Genomic DNA, 16,666 nt, shown 5'->3' with positions numbered 1-16,666 from the left:
TTTTGTTCCTTTTTAAATTAAATGTTTTAAGAGTTACCACTTTATTCCAATCAAGATGACTTCAGGTGTGCCATACTTTTGTCATAAGTAAGACTATTAGCGCTCTAGTTGTTCTTTAGAACACTCTGGGACATTCTGTCACTGGGCTATAGTTGGGCTACATCTGGCTGATATTTGGGCTACCTTTGTTTTTTTTGTCTCTGGTGGCCATCTTTGGGCTACATTGGGCTACATTTGGGCTCTAACATATATATAGCCCAATGTAGCCCAATATATATTTTTCAAAGTTAATTTTCGTAAAAACCACTGGAGCATATATCTTGAGACATAGCAAAGGCACATCGGGCTACCAGTCCCTACAAGTTTGCCAAGTTTTGTGGAAATCCATTCAGCCGTTCGAGCTAAAAGTGAGTCCAACCGCCCTATGGAAAACTCAATGTTAAAAACATGTTTTGGGACCCCCATTTTTTCTCGCCCCCGCTTAACGAAACCCCCCCCCCAAACTTTCAGGGGACGCTCAGAAACAAAATGTGCCATTTTCCTGAAAATTTCAGCCAATTCCGTCCATCAACGCCAAAGTTATTCAACATAGAATTTTCAGAAATCCCTATTCAAAAAAATCCTAACTGTATATACCTACTGGCGACCGCCAGTAGGTAATATATATATATATATATATATTACCTACTGGCGGTCGCCAGTAGGTAGTTATAGTTAGGACCTATTTTCCATAGGAAATCAGCAACATTCTATTTGGAATAACTTTTGGTGAATCATGAAGCGGGGGCCGAAAAAAAAAGGATCCCAAAACGTGTTTTCCCCATGCAATTTTCCATAGGAACCTTTCATCGTGGCTACAGCCCGAACTGCTGAACAGAATTACACCGAATTTGGCAAAGAGGTAGTCCTTGATTCAGACTCATGCTTTTTGCTTAAATGGTGTAAATCCGTTTAGTAGTTCCTGGGAAAATCACAATTAAAAGTACATATATATCTATGGCCGAGGAGGATCCGTGCAACCTGCCGTTCACGAGCTGCATGCTAATGGCTGTCAACACTCCAAATCAGGAAGTCAAACGATTCCTCCCCGAGCACTCTAATACTAGTACAATTAAATAATATTACTAGTCAGTAATGTAATTATCACATAGAAAGGTACAACCCAAAAAAATGTGCGATCATATATCAATTCATTCCTTATAGCAACAATTCGTCACTCATTCAATTAGTTCATAACATCACAGATATACATGGGATCATTACATGATCTTTCTTTTACTTGACAGAACTGGGGAAAGCCCTTGTTCAATTGTATACACAAGATCATTCGACAGTTTGTTGACAATACATTTATAGGTGAGCATGACGTTTTAAGTCGCAAGAGAATACAACTACATTGTGTAACATTACATATTGAATATATTGTTCGTCCTTTTACGTTACAGGTTACATCTGGAGGAATATTATCTGTTCATTTTACTGTCATTTCTGATATAGGAGGTTTCCTCGTGATTACAGTAGCACAAGGAGTTTAGGTGAGCGGATTGTTTACACTAAACTGTGTGTTAGTATTGCGAATGGCATGAGTGCCGGTTAAGAGATGACTAATCTCGAGAAAGATATACCTAACACAATGTTAGCGTATTCAGTACTAATATATAGTACTTACAGACTATTTATTGTGAGCTGAAAGGGTGTTATCCTTGAGGATGATTGTCTTATCCTAAGAAATATACTAGTTGTTATTTGAGGTCGTGTGTACTGATTATTTGAGAACATTTGTAACTTTTATTTTTTGTTACAGCTGACTTAGGAAGGATCATTTAATTTTTCTTGAGGACCGGTTGATTTGAAATAACATTTGAGGTGACTTAAACTTCTTTGTGTAATTTTGTACTTTCTATTTCTTGGTGGTATTGTGCACTACGGTTGAGCTTGACCCTTGGTGGCTTTTGCGTACTTGTTTTCTTTTCCTTTTTCGCCTCTTGCACAACAAGGGTGAGATTTCTTTCTTTTCTTTGTTTCAACTACAAGGAATGGATTTTTAGCTGTTGTTACAATTTGAAACAAATTATTATTGACTTATATAACATTTCTTTTGGGTTGCAGCCCTGAGGAAGTCATTTGGCATATATTTATGATTGACGAAACACCTGTTGGCTGCTGTTTGCAACTGATGAACATTGTTATTTGATATTTGGAACGATGTTGCTTTACAACTGATGATGTCTTTGATCTGAATTTACGAACAACAATGAAATAAAATGCATTGGATGTCACCAGGAATTCAGGAGAATCAGGATATAATATTCTTTTGGACTAATGACAGGAATGGTTGGACAAGTGAACTGTTGATGGACTAATGAACTAATGGAACGAGTATTGTTGCTATAAGGAATGAATTGATATATGATCGCGAAATTTTCTTGGTTGTACCTTACTTTGTGGTAATTACATTACTGACTAGTAAAATTATTTAATTGTACTAGTATTAGAGTGCTCGGGGAGGAATCGTTTGATTTTGAATATCCACTCCTTGGATACTGTGGAGTTGTGGCAACCGGCCTCTTTTCTTTCTGTTCTCTGGAGCACCAGTGAATATTGCTTTTTGTGTACTTTACCTGGATTATAGTAGTGCTCCCTACAAAACTCTGGTTGCCAGGATCCTTTGATCTATTTTAGTGTTGGCAGCCATCTTGTGCCTTGGTAGAACCGAGGCACAAGAAACCTAATAAACAAATGTGAAAAACGTGAAAAGGGGCAGGGTAGAAACACCCTGACCGCCTAGGCCTGCTCAGGGGTTCCCACAAGGACCCCCAAGGCCCAAAAGAAAATATATATTTTTTTTAAATCAGAAATTCGCTTAGGATGCGCGGATGCTGCTGATAAAAAAAAAAAATTTAATGGTAAAAAAGACGATAATTAGCCCCCGGGGGGCCAAGTCCCGGGGGCATGTTTTTAATTTTTGTCTCAAGGCGGCACTCAGGTAGCGGGGGGTACCCAGTTGATAGAGTATTGGCCCTGCAGCACATCCATAAGCAGGGTAGCAGGGGCAAGCCCCATGTGGCGCCATGATTACGAGGCAACGTGGTGCATTAGTAACATTGCGGACTGGCTTTGTGGCGCAAGCGATAAGTTTGAATCCATGCAAAGTGAATTTTACTGATCTTGCGTGCGGAAAAGGGAACGAGGTGTTTGTTGCTGCGGGGGGCATCCTATTGTGTGAGCAGGTGCCGAGGTCGTTGGCCCTGCCTTTTCCAGTACTTTCAGGCATAAAGTTACGTTTTGTGATAAATGCGGCTGCTGGCGTAGTCGCATTAAGAGGGTCTGCCGGTCTGCCTTGAGGATCAGGGGCTTTGCTAGGGTACGTGTTTGCTAGATGCTGGGCCCTCATGCCTGGGTGCATTGCAATTCACAATTAGGTGCCCGATGAGCCTGCCGGATGGCTGGCTAGCCACGGGGACGTGTGGTAGCGCGGTGGGAATAAGGTCGGCAAACTTCACTTGGCTCCCCCTCCGGGCATGAGCTAATGGGCATTTTGAAGACGGGTGGTTACAGTGTTAGGCGATTTTTTGTCTGTGGGGGGGGCCTGCCCCGGCAGTCCTGAGCTGAAAGTGACAGAGTGGGCCCCCGCTGCCTCCCTAGGGGTGGAAGCACGTTTTGCTGGGTGCACGGGTCGCTAGTGTCACCGGAGACGTTGTTGGGGGCCCCAAGTTATGGCACAAGGCTCAGCATGAACAGTTGGCAATAGCAGTTGACTGCACTGCAGGAGTCATGAGTGGGTCACGGTGCCCTCTCAGGATGGCACATATCAATTGAGGTGTGTTACATTGCGTATGGCGCACCGGTAAGGCAGAGTATGGCTCCTGGTGTCCCGCTGGACGGGGGCCCCAGTTCCTAACAGGTAGTGGATGGTGTGCTGTCAAGATGTCATTTGAGGGGTTACAGGCCCAGGACATGTGGAGCGTAGGGGCTTGCATGGTTAGATGTCCGCTCTCAAGTGCCCGGATGAGGTTCAGCGCTGTGGTACCCTGACCTCACTTCCCCCCCACCTCCCTGCCTGGCTAGTTTTGCGGTTGGGGCTCCTCAGGGAGCCCGCAAAAACATGTAAGTAGCCACAGGTCAGGGGACCGTCGCTTAGCAGGATGGGCATGGCCCCTTCGAGGGGGCATCCTGGGGCAGTATGCGCATACTGGAGCGGGGGGACGATGGTGTGAACGCGGTGGACCGTATTAATGCTAATGTTTGTGCGATGTTTCACCTACTGTCATTCCCCCCCACCCCAAAGATTTCTGCGAGGTTCAGTCACCCCAGATCTGTCCAGAACCAGCTCACAGGCAACGCAGGCAATGGTGTGTAGCTCGGGACAGCTCATCGAGTGCATTTTACAACAACAAGGGGCCCCAATTTCAGTCAGCAGGGACCTCGGGGAGCGTACTTTTATTCAAACAACATTGGTCCCATGCATACAGGAGATTAAAGAACAAATAAAATATAGACAGAGTCAATCTCTTTTTGGAAAGACATGTCCAGCCCGACAGTGGTCTTTCAGAGTTTTTACTCAAGGTACATGTAGTTAAATCACAACGAGTACCTTCCACAAGTAATCCAGTGTGGAACACAAGCCTGTGCCCAGCACTTACAGAACAGGTAGAAAGGTAGGTGTAGAAAGCAAAGAAGGGCTTTATAAGGCAAAGCAAGTATCTCTGACATGAATACAGTTGCATAGAGTATAACAGAACAGCACCTTAAAACACATAGTAATCACGTTTATAAGTTTTGGTGCTGTAAAGGTCGACGGCGTATCGGACCCCTATTAAATCACGGGGTCCATCATCAGGACAATAACAATGAGAGCCTTAAATGATTTAGCCTCTAAATGACTGAAAGTAGAAAAAAAGGGGGGGGGGAGAAAATATATACATTTATATACAACATACAAGTAACAACATTAATAGCTGACTAAAGGTGACCAGTGTGCTTTCTACACCTACCTTTCTACCTGTTCTGTAAGTGCTGGGCACAGGCTTGTGTTCCACACTGGATTACTTGTGGAAGGTACTCGTTGTGATTTAACTACATGTACCTTGAGTAAAAACTCTGAAAGACCACTGTCCGGCTGGACATGTCTTTCCAAATATAGATTGACTCTGTCTATATTTTATTTGTTCTTTAATCTCCAGTATGCATGGGACCAATGTTGTTTGAATAAAAGCACATCTAATGCAGGCGCCCACGGTACAGTCAGCTGGTTTTGCATTGTTGGGGGATATTAAATGGGAGAAGAACACTGGGTGTTGGTGTTGCATCTCCCCTAGGTTTGGCAATCGGTAGTGGCGGACACTGCGCTTCCGAAACATGGTGGTGGTTCCTTTTTTGGTTGACTGGGGTCACGGGTTTGGTGAGGGCGGTGGCCTGTAGTGGTTGCTTGGCCACGTGTTGGTTGGAGGTTCCTGGCAGAGATACCATCACGCGGTGTGCAAGATCGTGCCCGGGTGCACGCCACCATCCGGGTGACTGCAGAGTAGCCCTCATGCGGATCAGTTTGGCTCTGAAGGTGGGCCACATTGTCCTCAAGACTTGGTAGGGCCGGATGGGGAGTGCAAAGGGGCAAAGTGGTGAGGAACATAGGCATGACATCAAGGATGTCCCTTTGTGCGAGGTGACAAGGTTGGTGTTCCGGATGGCTGATGTAGGCGATTCCGTTAAGGGGATAATAAATCACGTTGTGCAAATGTGGAAACAATTATGCATATAGTGATTTACATACATGTTACGTGTGTATAATATATATGTCATTCTCTATGCGTGATTGAGTAGCACTATGAAAGGCGGATAGGTCAGGCTCTTCATGGAGCGGAACATCTACTAAATGCGCAGTGAGCCGGTGGCTGGTCTAAATGCCTAGTCATTGCCTATGCATGCTGTGTAGGTCATGCCCAGCTTGTTGCAGTTAGGCTGGACGAGTTTCTGTATTCTCAGCAAGTGAGTTGGGATTGTCAGGGCAGAAAGATTTGTTTCTCCCCCTGTTGCGGGTTGCATCAGGGCTGCATGGTGGCGACAATTGCTCACAAGAGTGCTGCTGGGAGGTTCGATGTTGTGGGGCTCTGGGGATTGGGGTTTGCAGCTTGAGAAGGGGGGATGTATTTGTGGCCCTGGGGGGCGAATGGGTCCCAGGGGCTTATCGTGTTTGGGCAGTGCCTCTGTATTTAGCGCATAGCTTCTCTTCCTCTCCCGCTGCCACCCCCTACGTCCTGCAGACCCAACCAATGGTTTACAGCAGTATGAAAAGGTAATGGTGATTGTCGTGCGCCAAAAACAGTTATGGGGTCACTGGACAGAGAAGGGTGAGCCCCAAGTTATACTTGATTAGGCACTGAATATTGTGGCAAATTGTTAACTCCCAAAACGCCGCGACCGCCTTTGAGTTTATAGGAATCCATTGTCTGGTTTTCACCAGAAAAGTTTCTAAGTGTCTATTTTCACAAACTACAAATATTCCTTCAAAATCGCCTGTATGACTTAAACGCATTCTTTCAACTGTTTACAGGAAATGCAACAGTGCTGGATCCAGGATCCACCACTGAGTAGGAAAAAGTAACGATAGCACTACTTACCTGCTAAGTGAATTTTCTCCCGTATGATAACATTGGTGATTCTATGTGAAAACGTTTCTAAGTGTCAGCTTTTAAAATACAATAATATTCCTTAAAAATCACTACTGTAACCAAAACGCTTTTACTCAACTGTTTACAGGAGATGTCCCAGTACTGAATCTAGGATCCAGTCCTGTAGTTAGAAAAGTAATCCATAAAATAACTAATTGCATTTAACTAGAAATTCACAGTGAGCTCAATTGTGCATTGTGTTTGAAATTGTGTTGCCCATTGCAACAGCTGTAACTACTGTACTTAAAAGTCTACTGCCTATTTGCAAAGTATTTAAACTAAAGTAATTAATTCTGAGAAAGTATATTATATGATGTAATGTATAATGTAATTATAATGTAATTTTAAAAATAAAATATCTAAAGATAAATAGTTTTAAAAACTGTAGTAAATCAGTATCAAACAAATAAATATAGCAACTAATACATTTAAAAATTGTCATTTACAAAACCTTTGAAATTCACTGAAAAAACCATAGTTTCAGATATGTTACAGTTAGGAATTAGCATTTAAAAAACCTTTGAAATTCACTAAAAAAAACCATAGGTTTCAGAAATGTTATAGTTAGGAATTAGCATTTAAAAAACCTTAGAAATTCACTGAAAAAACATAGGTTTCAGGGGTGTTATAGTTAGCTGGACATTTCACTCGTACTAAACCATTGAAATTCCTCTGTTATAGTTAGTTCTACTAATTATAACTCCTGCGCCCGCAATCCACTGCTGATGATGTCACATATTACATCATTCATGACATGATCAGTGACATCACTGATGACATCTCAAATTACAACACTGATGACATCATCCCTGTGACCATCTGATACACCTCATCATACACTAGTATAAACTTTCGACACTCATTATAAAATATGAAGTACCATATTTGAAACCATTGACACACCAATACAAGTTTCTAAAAACCCACTCAGTGATTCCTACATCTACACACACATCTAAACACTTACCTATAGATTCACTCATACATGCTAACAAAGATCAATAGAACATTAATAAATATACTTATACACCTACATCAACATCACACACCAGTACACATCCTATTCACTAATGCAGTCATCCTACTCACTTATGCAAACAATTGATCATACTTACATTTACTAAGCTACACACTTATACAAACACCACTTCATTTATTCATATAGATAATACTTAGTGTGTTATAAAATCACTATTACAAGTATACAGTTTTCGATACAGTCACTCATGCAATCACTGAGTCTTATGTTTACTTATTTATAAACAACAACTGTCACATACACTGCCTTTTATATTTCTACTTTGTTGGACATGCATCATTGAGAAATATATTTACTCATCACCACACCCATAAAGAGTTTCACTCACCCAAACAAGTATTTCCACGTGCAGTCTTAACCTCATATACCTACTAAATCAACTGTTTACACATCTTTGGACAATCACACACCTCCCACCCAACCACACACACATTCACTATAAAATACAAATACTCACTTAACTAATTAATACTAATATAGACTTTCACATAGCTAGGAACCAAATTATGTAGTAGTTTACACAACAAGAGATACAGTGAAACAGATATTCACACAGTTTAATCACTATCCCATATATTTAGTGAGACACTTTAAATTAGTCACTTAGACAGTCAATCACAGTGCTACTAAATCCTCCATCCAGACACTTATACAGTAGGTAGTTATAGTTAGGACCTATTACCCATAGGAAAACCGCAACATTCTATTGGCAATAACTTTGACGTCGATTCATGAATTTTCTTGATATTTTCCAAACTTTTGGCCAGCTCAGTTCCGCTTCTTCCTTGAAAGTTTGGGGGTGATTGGTGTAGCAGGGGCCGAGGAGAAATAGGGGTCCCGAAAAGTGTTTTCCTCATGCAATTTCCCATAGGACCTTTAGCCACGGCTACAGCCCGAACGGCTGAACGGAATTACTCCAAATTTGGCAGAAAGGTAGTCCTCAGTTCGGACTTGTGCCTTTTGCTTATATGCTGTCGATCTGTTCAGTAGTTTTTAGGAAAATTACGGTTAAAGTCATTTATATATCTATGGGGGCGGTGGATCCGCAGATTGTGCGAGGATTGGCATTGTAGGATAAGCGCACGGTCCCGATCATGCGCTCGATGCTAATTGCCTGTCAAGCGGTTGTAAACATTTAAAACCAGGAACTGTTGGCAGCCATTTTGTGCCTCGGTAGAAGCGAGGGTGAAGAAGTCTGTGAAATATGTGTGCAATCCACAAAAAGGGGCAGGGTAGACACACCCTGACCCCCTAAGGCTGCTCAAGGGGTTACGTAAGGACCCCTAAGGGCAAAAAAATATTTTTAAAATAAAAAAAAATCATGGTATGCGTGTTGGCTGCGCGCATTTTGCCGCCGAAAGAAAAAAAATGGAAGCGCGGGTTCCCGTGGTTTAAAGGTTATTAGTCCCCGGGCAGCCAAATCCCAGAGGCATTTAAAAAAAAATAGTGTGGGGAGTTCCAATCCCCCACACACTGTCCCGAGGACCGCCACGCCCGGGGCTCTTAGATAATATATGCGGGGGCTCACTGGCCCCCCACGGACCGCCACTCCCTGGTGCTTGTTATAAAGGGTGGGGGGTCTTAGGACCCCTCCAGCTCCGGGGCCCGCCCCCCCAGGGCTTCTTTAATGTGTGGGAGGGGGGCCGCGTGACACTTTGCAATGACAGGGTGGGAGCAAACGGCAGTGTCCTGGGGTGGGCACCCTGGGACACTGCATGAGCCGGCCATCAGGTGTGGCGGTCTCCAGGGCTCTTGAGGGCACCAGATGGAGTGCCACGCAGTCTGCCTCCCATAATACACAAATTTCAGGGGGTGGTGGATCCTGGGGTTTGAGGGGGGTCATTGAGGCCCACATACTTTTAATTTTGCAGGTGGGGGGGCTTTGACGCGAAATAGGTGCATGGGGGTTGTAAATCTGGTACACAGTGTTTTGTTTTACTTTGCTTTCCTTTTTGGTCTTGTGGAGAATCCAGGGTTAATGTTATGGTTTTTTGTACAGCCAGTACCTTTCAACACTACCCCAGGTGACTTTTTGCCTGTTACCTTAGTAACAGTTCATGGAACACTTAAATGAGCACAGAGGTTAGAATTTCACCACACTATGTTGCTAATAGAAAAAAGTTACTGTGGTGGAGTTTTTAAACTTTTCCATAGGAACTGTTAGTTGTAGGTATAGACTCTGTTAAAGATCTGGTAAAGAGTTAGCCTCAGGATTATACTTCAAATTATATAGGTTATAATTAGAAATTACCATTTAAAAAACCTTTGAAAATCCACTTAAAAAAAACCATAGGTTTCAGACAGGTTATAGTTAGGAATTATCTTTTAAAAAACCTTAGAATTTCATTGAAAAAAACATAGGTTTCAGGGGTGTTATAGTTAGCTGGACATTTCAGTCATACAAAACCATTGAGATTCCTCTGTTATAGTTAGTTGTACTAACTGTAACTCTTGCGCCACAATCCACTGGTGATGATGTCACATATTACATCATTCATGACATAGTCAGTGACATTACTGACGACATCGCTGATGATCACTGAAACCTATGTTTTTTTCAATATATAAACTTGTTCGTTTTCCTGTGGAATGGAGGAATGATGCTGTGTGCATTGAACGATATCGGATTTCATATATATATATATATATATATATTTTACATAGTAATATATTTGATTTACAAAAACTATACTTCTGCCTTGTTTTGAACAATATTCCCTTCTCCGGTATTTTTGGCACAATATTTTTCTAAGTCCTATTATAAGTATATGAAGACGCTATTCAAGTAAACAATATTTTTGACACATGCTTTTGTCATGGAACCAATACAGCCTGTTATAGGACATTGCTGCAGTCACGCGACCTTCGTGAGAACACCCCCAATCTCAGGTCTGCAGGCCGTACACACTGATTTACGACTGAGGCCCCGGTCGGAGGTGTTGGTTAGTGGTTACAACTATGTCCCGGTTTGTAAGCGTCTGCTTCCTGGTTATTGCACAACAAGCCTCTCCTAGCCAAGGTTTAAGGGCCTGCTCCAGGAAGGCACCCTGAAGCAGGTACGGGCCCTCATCAGAGGCTGAGCAGGTGCGCTATCACTGATGTCATCATTTCCGAAAGGTTTAATCCTCACTCATCCTGTGGTTGTCCTGAAATCATCCTAGAGTAATCCACACTCATCTTCAGATTGCCCTGATAACATCCCGTAGTTGTCCATACTCATCCTTAAGTTGTCAGCTGGAATTCCTGGGGTAGTAGTAGATCATCCAGCATATTCAAATGACCTAATCAGAACACCATCCTAAAGTAGTTTTTCTGATGACTGGAGGAGTCATCTCATTTAAATATTCTGTCCTATATGCAACCTTCAGGATGGCTTGGGATGACTTCCGCAGATAATTACAGTTTACTGGAGGATGAAGTCATCCAATGACGTTAGAATGAGTCTAGGATGATCTTCCTTTTAGACTTGGGGACCCTGGGGTCAGGAGCAGGGTGCCCACCCTTCCTGCCCTTTACCTGTTTGTCCTACAGTTGTAGCTCCTGTCCCTTTGCCTGCTTGGGGTGGACTGCGGGTCTCCACTGTCTCCTACCACTCCTGCCCCCCACCACCTCAAAGTACAGGAAAGAAGCGGCCTGCAAGGCCTATCCTTCACAGGCCTGGACTGGCCCTCGGACACCCTAGAAAATGGAAAGCCCAACTACATCACGCCTCGCGGAAGGATACTTCACAAGCACGAGCACTGTGCCAAACAGTGTCCGAATTGCTAGATATAGTTCAGGAGAGTGATAGGCTCTGACCCACGTTCAGGACGGCTCTCGCTCACCCTACCTACATTATGTTAAAATCTGCGGATTATGCTTCAGATGATGGGTTAAGTAGCAACTGCAGACATTTTTACAGATATGCAGAAAACACAGTTGCCGCAGATTCGCCAAATTCCAGTGGCCCTAGCTATGGCCCTGGCTCAAAATGCCATCTTTGAGGCCTACATGGGTAATTGACAGTCTTTTTCAGAGCAGCAGGAAGGAATCCCACACTGGCTCTCAAGGGTACAAGAGTTGGCACAATCACAGACTCAGACTGGCATTAAGTGTGGCTCTTACCCAGTGCAGGTTGCATGGGCCCCACCCCTGTATTCAAACCTGTCGCCGCAAGGAGCACGCAGCTCTGGGCAACATGTCCATACCACTTGGACCTACCTTAAGCAACAGGAAGTCAGAAAGTTTTCATTGAGGAAGTTGGCAGTGAAAGAGGGAAACACATCCTTTTTGTACTGACAGCCTAGTAAGTGGGTGCATCAAAGGCATGGCTAGGGTGACCAACCGTCCGTAAATTTCACGGACTGCGCGTAATTTGGGCCTCTTGTCCGTTGTTCGTGAGACATTCTTTCACGGACGCCTTGTCCGTAATTTCAGCTGCCCCCTGCAAGCAGTCTGAGAGTCCTGTACTCTCACTGAGGCGGCAGCTCGCGCCTGCAGCAGCCCCTCCCCCACCTGGCAGAGATGGCTCTCAGGCCCATTAACATTCTGTATGTCAGCCTAATTATCACATACAGAATGATAATGGGCCAGTGAAGAGCAGAGGTAGGAATAACCAGCATTTGCGATGCAATAGGTCTCACATTCACGCGAGTTTAAGCTACTGGCATTGTAAATGGCAATGCCTTATATTTATGTTTTAAAAACAAAAACAAAAACAAAAGGCATTTTTATTTACAATGTGATTAGCTCAAATTCGCGTAAATGTGAAACCTATTGCATTGCACAGGCTTTTTGTCTGTGGGATGCCCTGTTGGGATCAGTTCTGGAAGGCACTGGAACATGTTCGCTTGTTGTCTAGGTAGGTATATTTTAGCATTATCCCTGTGATTTTTGTCACTTACCATTCCTTCCCCATTTTATTAAAATGAAGGTATTCCTTTCATTCTTTTTATTTTTAACAGCATTGTTGTTTGGTTGCTTTGTTCCAAACACCACACATCACAAGGAGGGAAGGCTGTTACTGCTTATGCCACACTACCAATAAACACTGGCAAAGCCAAAGGCTTGTTTAGGTTTATGTGTTGAATGTTCTTCTGTAACATGGTTGTATACTGCATCAACAGAAAAAAACCCATCTAAGCTCCCTATATGCACTAGACAATACCAAGATGCACATATACACTCAGAAACACACAGAGAAATGTATTTAGATATGCATTCAGTCAAACAACACATATAAGTTCCCATACAGTCATATTGATATGGCAGCTGGATGTGGATTGATGGCGGTGTAAAGAAGGGTGAGTAGGCAGCTCCAAGCTGTGGGTGTCTACAGTGTGGTGGGGAGATGGACGCAGTTGTATTGTTGGACTGATGCATGCAGACTTGGTGTGGGTGGGCAGGTGAATGCATGGATGTTGGTGGTGGATATGACCTGGAGAGACAGGAAATGGTGGGCCCATGGCCGGGATAGGTGGATGCAAGCCTGTGTGTAGGCACAGGAGGCTGATGGCCCATAAAGAGCATCAGGCGGAAAGGGCGCATACGAGCATTGTAAAGGTGTCAAACGATAGCACAGGAGACTTCTAGCACACAAGCAATGTGCTGGAACCGAGGGAACACAGGCAGCACAAGGGGTTGACTGTCTAGGAACTAAGGGAGAGCACAAAAACAGTAGGGCCTGGCAGGAGAGAAGATAGAGGCTGGGGCTCGAGAGGAGCCGGGGCAGAGATAGATGGGCAGCCATGTCAGACAAGCTAACAGCTATGTGGCTATACTGAATAAGCGATTCCCTACGTCAAATGTCCTTATTGATGTAATACCTACACTTTCACAATTGCTTCATTAACCTTCTTGCTTTTTCAAATATTCTTGGAAAGGCACCATTTGGCCATTCTTTTTGCAATTTTTTCTCAGGGAAACGCCCCCCCCCCCCCGCCCCCCCCACTACCTCTCCTAGTGACGTTCAGGCACGCTTGCTGCGCTCCCCACCGGACACTCATCACAAACTTTTACGCCCACCACTTTCAAATGTAACCAGCCGCAACTGCTCCTGCTGAGCCCAGGGCATGGCAAACTGGTTTTGTTTATAGGCTCCTGTCACCTCACCAGGGGCCAAACTCTGGGGGGTGGAGGTTTTATTTTGCTAATGTTACCCAGGTGCATCCAATATGCAAACGCAGGTATGTAAGTTTTACTCCGGCACACAAGGGATGCAGTGCAAGGTTCTCTCAATCTAATATAAACTGATTTTGACTTGTACTTGTGTTGGTTGTCTGTTTACTTATGTAGTTACCTCCTCTGATGTGTCGGTAAAATGTACCTTTTGTCCCACATTTTTGTCCTGAATTCTGACCTTCTGTCCTGAATTTTTGTCCTGAATTTTGACCCTTTGTCCTGAATTTGCACCCATGCCAGTTGGTCACCCTAGGCATGGCGCGATCACGCCAGAGCAGTGGGAATGGGGCAGAAAACCAGGACATCCCACAACAGGGGCTGAGATGAATACAGGCATTGCACCCACCCTTTGTATACACTCTAACAAAATACAGGCCAATGGGAGGGCAGGGGCAGCCGGGCCACCAAAGGATTGAAGCGCACGGTTCTTACTCTGACCTCCTCGAGTGTGTTGAGATGGGACACGTCAGACACATTCAGTGCATGGCCTCTCTCTGGCCCCGGTAGAGAGGGGTCCCGGCAGAGAGGGGCCCCGGAAGAGAGGGTCCCGGCAGACAGGGGCCCTGGCAGGGAGGGGCCCGGCAGAGTGGGGCCCGGCAGAGGGTGGCCCTGGCGAAGAGGGGCCCCAGCAGAGAGGGGCCCGGCAGACAGGGGCCCCGACAGAGAGGGGCCCGGCAGAGAGGGGCCCCGGCAGAGAGGGGCCCGGCAGAGAGGGGCCCGGCAGAGAGGGGCCCGGCAGATAGGGGCCCGGTACAGAGGGGCAAGGAAGAGAGGGGCCCAGCAGAGAGAGGCCCAGGAGAGAGGGGCCCAGGAGACAGGGGCCTGGCAGAGAGGGGCCGGCAGAGAGGGTCCTGGCAGAGGGGGCCCCGGCAGAGAGGGGCCCAGACAGAGAGGGGCCCGGCAGAGAGGGGCCCAGCAGAGAGGGGACTGGCAGAGGGGGCCTCGGCAGAGTGGGGCTCAGACAGAGAGGGGCCCAGACAGAGAGGGGACCGGCAGAGAGCGGCCCAGCAGAGAAGGTCCCAACAGACAGGGGTCCGGCAGACAGGGGCCTGGCCGAGAGGAGCCCCGGCAGAGAGGGGCCCCGGCAGAGAGGGGCCCGGCAGAGTGCGGCCCAGCAGAGAGGGGCCCAACAGACAGGGGCCTGGCAGACAAGGGCCTGGCAGAGAGGGGCAGCGGCAGAGAGAGCCCAGGCAGAGAGGGGCCTGGCAGAGAGGGGCCCAGACAGAGAGGGGCCCAGCAGAGAGCGGCCCGGCAGAGAGGGGCCGGGTAGACACTGGCCCGGCAGACAGGGGCCTGGCAGAGAGGGGCCCGGCAGAGAGGGACCCTGGCAGAGAGGGGCCCGGCAGAGAGGGGCCCAGCAGAGAGGGGCCCAACAGTTAGGGGCCCGGCAGACAGGGGCCTGGCAGAGAGGGGCCGCGGCAGAGAGGGGCCCTGGCAGAGAGAGGCCCAGCACAGAGGGGCTCATGTATTTCTTCTACACAAAAGTCAACAGAGCACATCCGATAGTTGATGTGCAGCTAATATCGCCATGTCTACCCACCACAAACATGCACATTAACAGAAGCGGCAGCTCCCACACCAACGAGTGTCCTCAGCAATGTCAGGACTGGGGTTCGACTAGTAAATTCAACCACGCTTTTTACAGTGCGGCAAACAAGTAGTTAAGCGTTTTTCGCAGAAACGCTCATAGATAGGTTCTGACTGCCATACAGGGCATATGTCGGGGGTACACATGGGTGGACAGCATCCCTCTACTTTTTTCACAGGGTGGACTCCGTCCACCCTGCCAAGAAGTTGGACCCCACTGATAAAGATGCTGAATTTGTCCCCGTGTAATTTCCAAACACCGGGACACTTTCTGCAGCGCCTGCACGCTGTTATCTTCTTTCCATCTGCAACAATGTGTAGGCGGGGATGGGACGGGACGGGGCTGACTTATTTCTGACTCCTGCTGGGCCCATAACAAAGGCCGAATCTGAGGGGTCATCAGGCCGCCTTTTGTTTGAGTCTCCTGGCTGGCAGCAGTCAGGGGCCTCACTCCTAGAAGTAAATGCAGTGGAGGGGAAAAAAGGCTTGCACCTTGTTAGCACTTCACACATACTCAAGAGGGGCAACTTTTCACTTTCTTCAGGCTCTGTTTAGGAGATATGCCTGCACTGTAAGAATACCAAAGGGGAAGATGGACGGAGCATTTGAGCAAATCAAGCACTCACCCCCAGTCAACTGATCTGGGTTTAATCCATCACCATTCTTTAGCCCACTCCACCACCCCAGTGCACTGTAAGAATGTCAGATGTGTTGATCTTTCCAAAAATAAATAGCATTTATATACCTCTTACTACCCCTCAGGAGGCATTGCAATAATTTAAATATCACTATTTATTTTTATGCACTATGCGTAAAGGAAGCTTTACGCTGACAAAAGGCAACATTGGTTTATGTGAAGCTTACAAACATGTGAATGTTCTGCCTAAATCAGGAGGGTTTGGAAGTATACTCCAAATATGCTGAAATGTACTCATGATACACCTGCTAAACATATATGTAAGGGTTTAAAATCTGATGTCACTTCCTGCGAGGCCACATGCTGCGATGCCACTTGCATACTGATTAACTTGGTTAGTCCCCCCACTTCTTTCTTTAGGACTTGTGCCCTGCTCCCATGAATCAAGTGTGCATAGCCCTTGACGTACATCAATTAATGTGTACTGAGGGGCATTGTGATGGCGAGGGCTCGGCCGGTCTGGGCCGGATCTCTAGCAGGAACTCCGGGAGAGCCATAGTTCCAAAACCGGTTGGG

This window comes from Lissotriton vulgaris, chromosome 3_2 (genome assembly GCF_964263255.1).
Source record: "Lissotriton vulgaris chromosome 3_2, aLisVul1.2, whole genome shotgun sequence".
NCBI lineage: Eukaryota > Metazoa > Chordata > Amphibia > Caudata > Salamandridae > Lissotriton > Lissotriton vulgaris.
This window is presented reverse-complemented; position numbering follows the sequence as displayed.